The sequence below is a fragment of the Vicia villosa genome, linkage group LG7, assembly GCF_029867415.1.
Source record: "Vicia villosa cultivar HV-30 ecotype Madison, WI linkage group LG7, Vvil1.0, whole genome shotgun sequence".
NCBI classification, from domain to species: Eukaryota; Viridiplantae; Streptophyta; class Magnoliopsida; order Fabales; family Fabaceae; genus Vicia; species Vicia villosa.
Genome location: NC_081186.1, coordinates 25426367 through 25438126, shown reverse-complemented (window position 1 = coordinate 25438126; position 11760 = coordinate 25426367).

Sequence of the window (11760 nt, the reverse complement as noted above, 5' to 3'; positions counted from 1 at the left end):
GTTCCTGGAAAGGTTAGACCATTGGCTTAAAGATGATTGTGGTTTAAACAAAGTTCGGGAAGAAATGTCTTAGAGAAGACTACCTAAAAAGGTTCCTGGAAAGGATGAGAACTGATGTAAAGAAAATTAGACTTTAAAAAACGCTCGGGAAGAATTGTCTTAGAGAAGACTAACTAAAAAATTCCTGAAAGAGCAAGAGATGTTTTAGAAAAGATTGGATAAATATTTTTAAATAATATTACCTAAAGAGGATGGGATATGTCTCAAACAAGACTAACCTAGAAAGGCTCCTAGAAAGGATATGAAATGTCTTAAACAAGACCACCTAGAAAGGCTCCTAAAAAGGATATGAAACGTCTTAAACAAGACCGGCCTAGAAAGGCTCCTAGAAAGGATATGATATGTCTTAAACAAGACTGGCCTAGAAAGGCTCCTAGAAATGATATGATATGTCTTAAACAAGACTGGCCTAGAAAGGCTCCTAGAAAGGATATGTTACGTCTTAAACAAGACTACCTAGAAAGGCTCCTAGAAAGGATATGTAAAGTCTTAAACAAGACTACCTAGAAAGGTTTCTAGAAAGGATAAGAAATGTCTTAGAGAAGACTACCTAGAAAGGTTAAGAAACGTCTTAGAGAAGACTACCTAGAAAGGTTCTTAGAAAGGATGAGAAGTTCTTTGATTGTTTTTGAATTATCTTTGAAGAAAGACCCGGAATGAAGCATCAGAATTGTATTTGTGTCTTGAATGAGCGTTAAGATTGAATCGTTGATACGATCGTCTTTGCACCGTGTCTGAATGATAATGTTCTTTTGACTGTGAAATGACCTGAAAAGGCAAAATTAGTTTTATGCAATGTCATGATGCATGTATTGTATGGTGAGGTTCTCGAAATAAACGAGGATGTTGAATGTTATGAATGTATTATGAATGATGCAGGAATGGACTATATAGTCGAAGCATATTGGTAACTCTGTGTATCAATTGCTGGTTGAGAAAATAAATCTTTGTGCGTTACTGGAGATGATGACAAGAGGATTGAGCATTCCTGTCTTCCATTCGAGGATATCCAGCTGGGGATTTTTGATCTTCGCTTGGGGATGAATGTAGCTTGAGTGATATGATCATGATGTATCCTGGGGACAAGAGAGAAGAATAATCTACTGATATACTATCTGATCGACCTCAGCTGTGAGTGTCAACTTTTAAGGATAACGAGTTTGAACAAACCCTGTTGGAGAAGAAGATTGTGTCAGAGAACCGGTAGGGTTGGAGACGTACACTCTGTTGGGGAACCAGGTCTCTGTTGGGAAGAGATTATTGGAAGCTAACTTCTCGAGGATTACTCTGTGGAGATATTTTGTGAAAACTACTCTGTGAGGAAGATTCCCTGAGATTTCTATTTTTCATCGCCCCATGTATTCTTGCTGTTGGAAAACATTTTCTTAACCATATGTGGCCCTTTGCATGAGGAAGTCTATCTGCCTCTGGAGTAGGTAACCTAGTATACTTGATTCTTGAGATTATTGGAATTAGAACTTCGAAGGAGATACTGATCAAGCTGCTAGTAGCTAAATAGCTTTTGCTGAGATTTGTGACTAATGCAACATGCCCCAAGTGATAGGCTTGCCTCTCTGACTGTTTAGTGCCTTTGAGAGGTTCTCTGAATCTTGACTTGATTGCCCCATATAAATGAGATAATAAAATGTCATGCCCCTTGTATATACAAGCTTTCGACTGACTAAGTCAGGCGTACGAGACATCTCTGCAACTTTATCTGTTGGGAGGACTTTCTGAGATTCGTGCTATCATAAGCAACATGTCCCTGTATCATGAACTTAGGAATCATGCCCTGATTAATCAGGGTTGGAGGTAATTTTAACTGTGCTTGGATGAATGCCCCTGATTGCTCAACGCTTCTGAGAGATTCTTCGAATCTTGACCTGATTGCCCCAGATATCTAAGCGCCTACTCAACGGAGTATTTCGACTGCTTTTGTGCCCCTGAGAGTGATCATAATTTGAGATATTCTTGCTCGAACTCAATGGAGTTCTGAAGACAACTTGCCTCTTGAGAGGGTTAAACTTTTCATCTGCAGCTCATGATGGAAGCTTTCCTGGTGTCAAGTACTTGTTCATATGCAAAGAATGTTTATTATGAGAAATATGATTCTAATGCAAAGTTCATGTTTGTCTTGAAGTTTAAAAAAAAGTTTTTTGAAAGGATGTCAAAACATCAATTTTTGTGAAAGGTGGTGTGATACCAACTCAAGCGTTTAGCAAAACTCCTAGGAGTCAGTTTACTGTATTCTCGTTACAGTATGCTTTCAAATTAACCCTGCTTTAATTAGGACTTTTGAGGGTTGTAACGTGGCCAGGTTCACGGTTTTAGAAAAAAAGGATTTTTAGGCTCAAAATTTTATTGGTGCCCACCCCCTTCGTGATGTTCTCCAACCTAAGTTCAGTTAACTCGATGCGAGCATTCATCCTTCAAGAGGAGTTTGAGGTGATTGAGGAATCAATGAGGTGTTTGGACATGGCAGTCACTTTCCTTTTATTTTTGGTGTCTGATCACACGATCTTGAATTTATAGTCACGCGACTTTGCCCTTTTGTTGAGGATCTTTTTTTTCCCTAACTTTTGCCTGGACAAATTCTTTTGAATTTCAATTTTGACGTCCAGCGGGATGCCCTAATTCTTGCCTAAGTCACTTGTTTTCAGGTTGTTGACTTAGCGGGCTTTTTTTCTCTCTTTTTTTTTTGGAACAAGTCGTATGATCCTGGGATGTCTTCGATTCGTTGGAAAGATTGTGACTACCTCATTTCTTGGTCGACGAAGTATAGTCGTTGTTGTATCATCATATTTTGACCTTCTATTGCGAGGTATAACCATTTCATTTTTTACTGTCCTCAACCTTTTGAAGGATAACCATTGTTGTATCCTTAGATGTGCACTCTTAATGAATTTTAAACGCTCGATCTGATTAACTGAACACTACCCTGCCCCTGGATTAAATGTGAGGGTTTTTTTGTATAGAAAAGAAACTCCTACTTCAAGGCTCAAAGGGGTTGACAAGGGATTAACTTCCTTATATCTCCAGTGTTTAGGGATTTGAAACAATGGCTGTACATCATCAACAACGTTTTACTCGAAAGCACACCATTTGAGATTATGGGTATCATTTGTTTGTCATTCTCCCTTCGGAGTTATCGTGCTTTATCACCGAGAGTTTGGTATCACAAGCACAGGAAATCATATAAGAGCGAGAGAGAATGGGTTATTTCAAGACAAACATATTCAATGCATCATTATTATAGCTCAAAAACAAACAAGTATGACATATAAACAGTATTGAATCAAAACAAGAAATACTACGCATGAACATGCATGCTGATGTAGAGATTGTCGAAGTTGAGGAGATTTTCTCCGTATGAACTTATTGCTTCAGAAGATCCGTTGAGTCGAAGGAGAACTTCAAATATGGCTCGCAGGTATGATTGATGATAGCCTTTGTATCGATCAAGTCTTGAACCTTGTCTTTAAATGGTTGACAATCATCGATCGATTGACCAAGTGCCCCAGAGTGGAAAACAAACTGAGTGTTAGCGTTTGAACTTGTTATGCAATGATATGTATGCGAATGCATATGTAATGTTTTCAAGGATCTTTATGGAATTCAGATTGCAACATTAGAGATTGAACTTGGTTGCAGCTTTGTCTGAAGAATTTTGACTTTCGTCTTCGAATGTCCTTCTATAAGAATCAAGCTCACCATATCCAGTGGGTCATAGCCTCTGATTCGGGGTACGGTACTTTTGAGTTTAAAGGCATATGGCTAAAGGAAAATAAATCCTCTTGCCCCTTGGTAGGAACTGTACCTTTGAGTTTGAAGGCATCTGGCTAGAGGAAAATAAATCCTCTTGCCCCTTGTTAGGAATCTGGCTCTTGATGACGGCACTTGGAGTTACACACCCTAAATACTTGAGATCCTTGAAAAAGGTTAGTTAGGTGATGAGGACGAGTAAGTCCTTCAAAGAGTTCAATTTGCTAGTGTACACACAAATCCTGCAAGGAAACCAAACGGTTAGGGTATAAACAAATCCTGCGAGGAAACCAAAAACGGTTAGGGTATAAACAAATCCTGCGAGGAAACCAAACGGTTAGGGTATAAACAAATCCTGCAAGGAAACCAAACGGTTAGGGTATAAACAAATCCTGCGAGGAAACCAAACGGTTAGGGTATAAACAAATCCTGCAAGGAAACCAAACGGTTAGGGTATAAACAAATCCTGCGAGAAAACCAAAGGGTTAGCAGCACACACAAACAAGTCACACAAGTGTCATTAGGTTTAGAGGCTCGCATGAAGTTCATAGGTAAGTACCCTCCCCCTTCCAGTTTAGTTGGTTCAACCTGTCTTAGATAAAGATCGGGTTCTAGGGAGCTCATATCATTGACCTTTCTCGAAGGCACTATTTCAGTTCAGCAATCGAATCACCGACCGAAAACGTCCTGAAAGTCCAGTCCATATGAGTGTAGCTTCGAGTATCAACCAACTTCGGTCGGAACCAAAGCCAGCCATCTCGCTACTTGCTACTGGCCAAAGTCAAGTTCAACTAGGGTTCTAGGGGCAAATTAGTGCTTAATGACACCACGCGGTAGCCAAATGTTTCCCCAGGCCGGATCCCAAGGAACAACAGGACAAACCAAAGCGTCGCACTAACGATGGCTACCATATCAACCATAGCGGTATACGCCGTACAGTCTCCTTGGTCTTTTTCCATATACCTAAGGTACACTAGATCCGAGTGTAGGATCTTTCACACAAAAATAATCCCAAACAAAACCCTTTAAAATAAAACGAAACAATCATTTGAAAACATTTATAATGAACTAAGCCCTAAGGTAAACCCCTCTTAAAAAATACTCCCCAGCAGAGTCGCCAGTTCTGTAATATGGTGAACTGACTTTAAAGAAATGTTTCGCAAAAAAATGTTGCGGTGAGCAAGAGTCGCCACCGACTTTTATTTTGTCCAATTATTAGGAAATGTATAAAAGTACAGGAAAGACCTTAAAAAGAGAGTTTGAGTTCGGGGGGTAAGTTATGAAAAGGGAAGGTGTTAGCACCGTTTTCATCCGTAGTTATCTACGGGCTCTTAGTTTGCTTAGCTCGTTTTGTTTTGTTTGAAAAGCTTAAAAAAAGCATAGTGTGTGCGAGTGTGTTAGATTCGAATAATTTATCCTTTAGTTAGTGATCTACGATTGAGGTTAATTTCTTTTCACACCCTAAATTACTAACACACGCAAACATATAATATTGTACAGGAAAGTAAAGACAGAAAATAAAAGGTCCTAACTATTACAGGGCTTCGGGATGGGGGAGTTACAATAAAAACCAACGTGGATAAAATCATTACAGATCCCAAATGAAAGTAAAAATATATGAGAATTAAGTGAAGTTGTAAATGTCCAGACAATAGTCCAATGCCTCAAAGTGTACCTCACAAAAACAAGAAAATGTTAGTCGCGATACATACAACAATTTTTTATTAAAAGAACAAAATCTAAGAATAGTCATGTTGATTCTAAAAGAGACAATTAAACAAATATTTTTGGTATTTTAATATATAAAGAGAAAATAAAATTTTAATTCTAAAATATATATAGAAAACTAGTGGATTAAAATAAAGCATATTTTTGTATTTTTTTTATCATTGAAAATAAACAAATATCAAAGATTAGAAACAATAAAAAAAACTAACAAAAAAGGAAAAGAGAGGTGCAATATAAAATTTATTGGGCTTGACAGTGAAGGCCTAAAAGCAAAAAGAGATAAGCTCCAAGAGAGGGTGATTTTTCTGGTAAAGGGTGTTGCAAGTAATCTCGCTGAGCTCATACAGCTGGCCCGCGGTCACAATGATCCAAACCAGGGAGGTGCGGTTCATGAGAAACAGGGTGATAAACAAGTTAAATCACGTTGGGCTTCACAACTAAAGAAACAGGCCCAAAATATATTATCAGTCTCCCAAAAGAGGGTGTGTTCGAAGGGTGATGATAGCAAAACAGTTGGGTTTAATCAGTAGAAGCCCGTGAGTTCAAATTGGAGAAAACAAAACCCTAAAAACTAATGAAGGATCCGCCCCCCTCCTTCACATTTCACTCATCTCTCTGCTTTCTATCTTCTACTTTAACAACAAAAAAGTAAATCCCTATCAATAATCAAATTCTAAGTATGAATCAAACAAAGAAACAAGATGCAGTAAGTTGGAGATTAACTATTCAACAACATAACATCCAAACAAATCATGGAAACGAATAGTTCATATGCAGTAAGACTTCAAATCAAATAGGTGAGGAATCGATGTTTCGAGATTACCATATTGACGAAACCGGCGACACCTCGTATGCGAAATCTCGATCCTTCCCTTCATTCGGCTTCGTATAGATTCTTTCTGATCTCTGCGAGGCGTTATTGCTCTATTGAAGTTCGTGTGTGATATCAGAGGTGTGGTTTGGAGCTTGTGTACTTGGCGGTTGGTGCGACTTTATCGGCACAGGGATGCGATCGGAGGACAGTCGTCGGATGTCTCACGGTCATTGTGGTGGAGCGGTGGTGTCGGAGAGTGAGCGATGCTGTAGAGTTGCCGTTTGGTGTTGTGTTGACGACGTTTCTGTGCAGTGCGGTGGAGTTGCGAATCGTGTTCGGTGTTGTTGCCTTATGACTTACGAATCGGTTCCTTTTATCCTGCAAAAGACTGTTATACACATGTATTGATACAAAATTGTTAGTATTAAGAAAATCTATTTTCAGTGTTAATCTTTACTGGTTTATTGTGTTAGTTTTAATTATTGACTGAAAAGTGGATGATGTTGACTGAAAAGTGGATGATGATAATGTTATTGTTTGGCTGCTGTGAAATTGTGTTTTGATTGTGCAGGTTGGGATTGAAGTGAAAGAGCAGATTGATGGTGTTTGTTCTTCTTTTTCCTGCACAGATACTGAAAAACAAAAATCAAGATTGTTGTTAGGTGCTGAAAAATTTGAATGATGTTATGTTAGAGTTTTGTGAGTTATGGTTTGAATGGTTTTGTTAAATTTGTAAAAGGTTTAAAATGGTCCAGAATTAGTATAAGGATGTGAAACAAGTTATGTGAGAAAGATTTGAAGATGTTGTTGAAACCATAGTTTTCACGTAACACTAAGAGTGTGTTTGGATGGAGCATTTTAATGAGGGAAATTAGTTTTTTGAGGGAATTTAAAATGATTTGATCAAAATCCATTGTTTGGATACAAAAATGAAGAATTGTTAAAATGATGGAAATTTATGGAGTATTTCATCTAAGTTAAATTTAATCATTTTGAAATGACACCAAAAACCAAAGAATTTGAAATTCCTCTCATGTTATTTGTTATTATTATTTCTTCAAATTTTACAAATTGGTCCTCATATTTTCCAAAATTATAAAATTGACCCCAAATATTTTCAAAAAATTACAAATTGGTCCTTAATAATTTTTAAAATTTACAATTTGGTCCTTTAAATTTTTAAAAATTGCAAATTAGTCCCTACTTTTTCATTTTTTAATTTGGTCCAAAAAATTTAAATTTTGTAAAAAATGACACAAAAATCTAACAATGAATTATCTTAATACTCCATCCAAACAAAATAATTTAAAAATGAATGGATTTGAATTAAATCATTTGAATTGCTTTGAATTTTAAATTCCTTTAAAATTTCTAATTACCTTATCCAAACACACTCTAAGGATAGTAGATTTTTTTGTGATTTTTTTCTTGTATGAAATATCTATGTATATGAAGACTATAAAATAGAAGTTTCTGATGGTGACAAGATTGATTCAAAAATAAGAATTCTAATGCTATTTTATATAAACGTGAGAAGAATGTGAGTGAAAAATTGTTAAGCTTTAAAAATAATACCATCAGAGAGTCATCATTTGGTATAAACAAATTAGAATTAAAATGGAAAAAGATAGCGGATTGAAAATAAAATTAGGGGCCTCATGTAAAAATCATCGGCCAAAGATAAAGGTTTTGAAAAAAAGTATGAAAAAGGTTTTGTAAACTTGTTAGTGTTTGTGTAAGTGAGGAAAGATAATTGTTAGTGAAAAAAGAGAGGGTAGAGACGCCCTTTTATAGACTGGAAATTAGGTCAAAACAATCCTAAAAAGGAAAAGATCCAACCCAAAGGCCCATGGACCTTCTTGGTCCCCAAGATTAAGAATCTGGACGTACTTGTGTCCAGATACGTCCAGGTGCAAAAATGATAAAAAAAAGTTTAAAAACATGGAAATGCACCAAGCTGGAATTGAACCTGTGACCTTTTGTTTGCAAGTCTTACTTCCTAACCAACTGAGCTATGTTATTTATTTGAAATAGAAAACCAATTGAAAGTGTATGAAGCATCGGCCAACATTTTCTATTTATTAAAATATGAGCAATTTAAGAGTAAACTACTATATTTTAAAATAGAATTTAAATCGAATATTTATAGAATTCAGGATGTCAATGTAAATGAATCCAAGATTTTATAGAAATCCAATTTTGAAAATAATTTTGAATTTTTTCTTTTAAAAGTGTGGGCAAATTTTGGGGTATGACAGCTGCCCTTGTTCAATCTTCTTCGACCTGAGGATGCAGATTGGCTTGTTTGCTTATTGTAATCTGAAGGTGGAAGAGAATTGATCACTAGAATACCCAGAAATTTGCCCTTGCTGATGCAGGAATTTGTGCCGGAGATGGGTTTAAAGATGCCATCCAGGTGTTGATAAATTGTTATAGGGGATGGGCTTAAAGATGCCATCACGATGTTAACAAAGTATTGTCTAAAGCAGATGCTTTTCAGACTGAATCATATGCATTGAATATATCTGAAGGAGAGATTCATCAAAATGAAGTAATGTCTTACAGAAGATTACCTGGCGAGGTTCCTGGAAAGGTTAGACCATTGGCTTAAAGATGATTGTGGTTTAAACAAAGTTCGGGAAGAAATGTCTTAGAGAAGACTACCTAAAAAGGTTCCTGGAAAGGATGAGAACTAATGTAAAGAAAATTAGACTTTAAACAACGCTCGGGAAGAATTGTCTTAGAGAAGACTAACTAAAAAATTCCTGAAAGAGCAAGAGATGTTTTAGAAAAGATTGGATAAATATTTTTAAATAATATTACCTAAAGAGGATGAGATATATCTCAAACAAGACTAACCTAGAAAGGCTCCTAGAAAGGATATGAAATGTCTTAAACAAGACCACCTAGAAAGGCTCCTAAAAAGGATATGAAACGTCTTAAACAAGACCGGCCTAGAAAGGCTCCTAGAAAGGATATGATATGTCTTAAACAAGACTGACCTAGAAAGGCTCCTAGAAATGATATGATATGTCTTAAACAAGACTGGCCTAGAAAGGCTCCTAGAAAGGATATGATACGTCTTAAACAAGACTACCTAGAAAGGATATGTAAAGTCTTAAACAAGACTACCTAGAAAGGTTCCTAGAAAGGATAAGAAATGTCTTAGATAAGACTACCTAGAAAGGTTAAGAAACGTCTTAGAGAAGACTACCTAGAAAGGTTCCTAGAAAGGATGAGAAGTTCTTTGATTGTTTTTGAATTATCTTTGAAGAAAGACCCGGAATGAAGCATCAGAATTGTATTTGTGTCTTGAATGAGCGTTAAGATTGAATCGTTGATACGATCGTCTTTGCACCGTGTCTGAATGATAATGTTCATTTGACTGTGAAATGACCTGAAAAGGCAAAATTAGTTTTATGCAATGTCATGATGCATGTATTGTATGGTGAGGTTCTCGAAATAAACGAGGATGTTGAATGTTATGTATGTATCATGAATGATGCAGGGATGTGACTCAATGAATGTGATATCCACACAAAACAATATAAATAACACATCACAACATTTTCTAAACATCATTACTTTTATAGTAATTCATCACTTCTCAATCACGTCGCTATGTTGTATTGTAATACGGTGGGAGAACTGACTTTTTTGAAATGTTGCGGATAGCAAGAGTCGCCACCGACTTTTATTTTATTTAATATATAGAAAGGCTAAAAGAACAAAAAAAAATCTTTTAAAAAGACTTGAGTTCGGGGGGTAGGTTATACAAAGGGAAGGTGTAAGCACCCTTTGTATCCATGGTTATCCATGGGCTCTTAATTGCTTAGCTCACTTGTTTGTTTGAATTGTTTGAAAAGTGGTGTCGTTTGTGAATAGGAAAATAGATTGAATAAGGACTTTAGCTTGTAAATAAGCGTAGCCTTTTTGAATCGATTTGAAAAGAGTGTGAAAAGTAATTTGAAAGTTTGATTTGAATATGAGCAAGCAATTAGGAGCAACTACCCTAAGAGTGTCTTTCTTGTTTGTTAAGCTTTTCGTTTGAAAGGGTTGTCCATACCATAAGGAGGGCAGGTAGTCCTTTCATTGGATGTTAAGGGTCATCGAGGAATTATCGTTCGCCATAAAACTGTCCCTACCATATAGAGGGTAGGTAGTCTCAGGGAAGGATAGAATAGTCATTAAGGCAACAGTAAGGATACCTTAGCATTCGAAGGGACAATCATCATTTATCGAGGCAACATCGAGGGACAAGATCATTTTTAACCGTAGGCAACTCAAAGGGACTATGATCTTTTATCCGAGGGGCTATGATGATTTTTGAATCGAAGGCAGCAGGCTAAGGTATCCCTACATCCGAGGAACTTGACTATTTTTGATCGAAAGGCAGCATAAGAGAGATTACCCTAAAGGTGTGTGGGTGCAACAATCATGTGATTCAGTTCGAATATTTATCTTGTATATAAGGTGAGCTATGTTCAATTTTTATCTTGCCACTCCCTATTTACTAACCACGCAGTTAATATAAAATAAAAGCAGAAATTAAAAGTCCTACGCTATTACAAGGCTTCGGGGAGGGGGATACATAGCCAAAAAAACCCGGGGAATGCGGAAAATAAAAGCAAAAAGTAAACCTACAACTATTACATGGCTTTGGGGCAGTTACATAAAAATATGCGAAAAATAAAATCCTAATTAACAATTACAAACCTTAGCAGTTACATAATAAAAACTACGAAGAATAATAAAATACAGAAATAAAAATCCTAATTACTATTACAAACCAGGAGCAGTTACATAAATTATAAAAAAAAAATTACGCGAGAAAGTAAATAGCGGACGAATTGAGAAATCGAGAAAATATTTGAAGAAGAGGATGAAAAAGATTTGATGTTTAGAAAAATATTTTAAGTTAATGTTAATTTAATCCTAAATTAAATTATGAATATCCTAAATCTAATCAATTATTGAAGAAATTATCTAATTATTAAATCAAATCAAATTAAATCTAATCTAATCTAATTGAATTTTAAATTGAAATTTAGTCTTAATTAAAAAATCTAATCTAATCCTAATTATAGTCAATTAAAATAAATGTTAAGACAATTAAATTAAATTAACTATTAAAACTAAATATTTTTGTGATTTTATGATTTTATGAAAATTAAATGAATTAAACAACCTAATTACTAAAATTAAATTAATTAAACAAAAAGGTGAAAGAAAAAATAATTAATAGTCTAAACCCTAATCCTAGTCCTAATTAGTTATGGGTTGATTTTAATTATGTGGTTAAATAAAGAAAATTGTAGAGAAAGAAGAAAGAAGAAAAAAATTGACAAAAAGAAAGGGTAAACCTGGGGGTCGAACCCGAGTTGGGAAGGTGATTG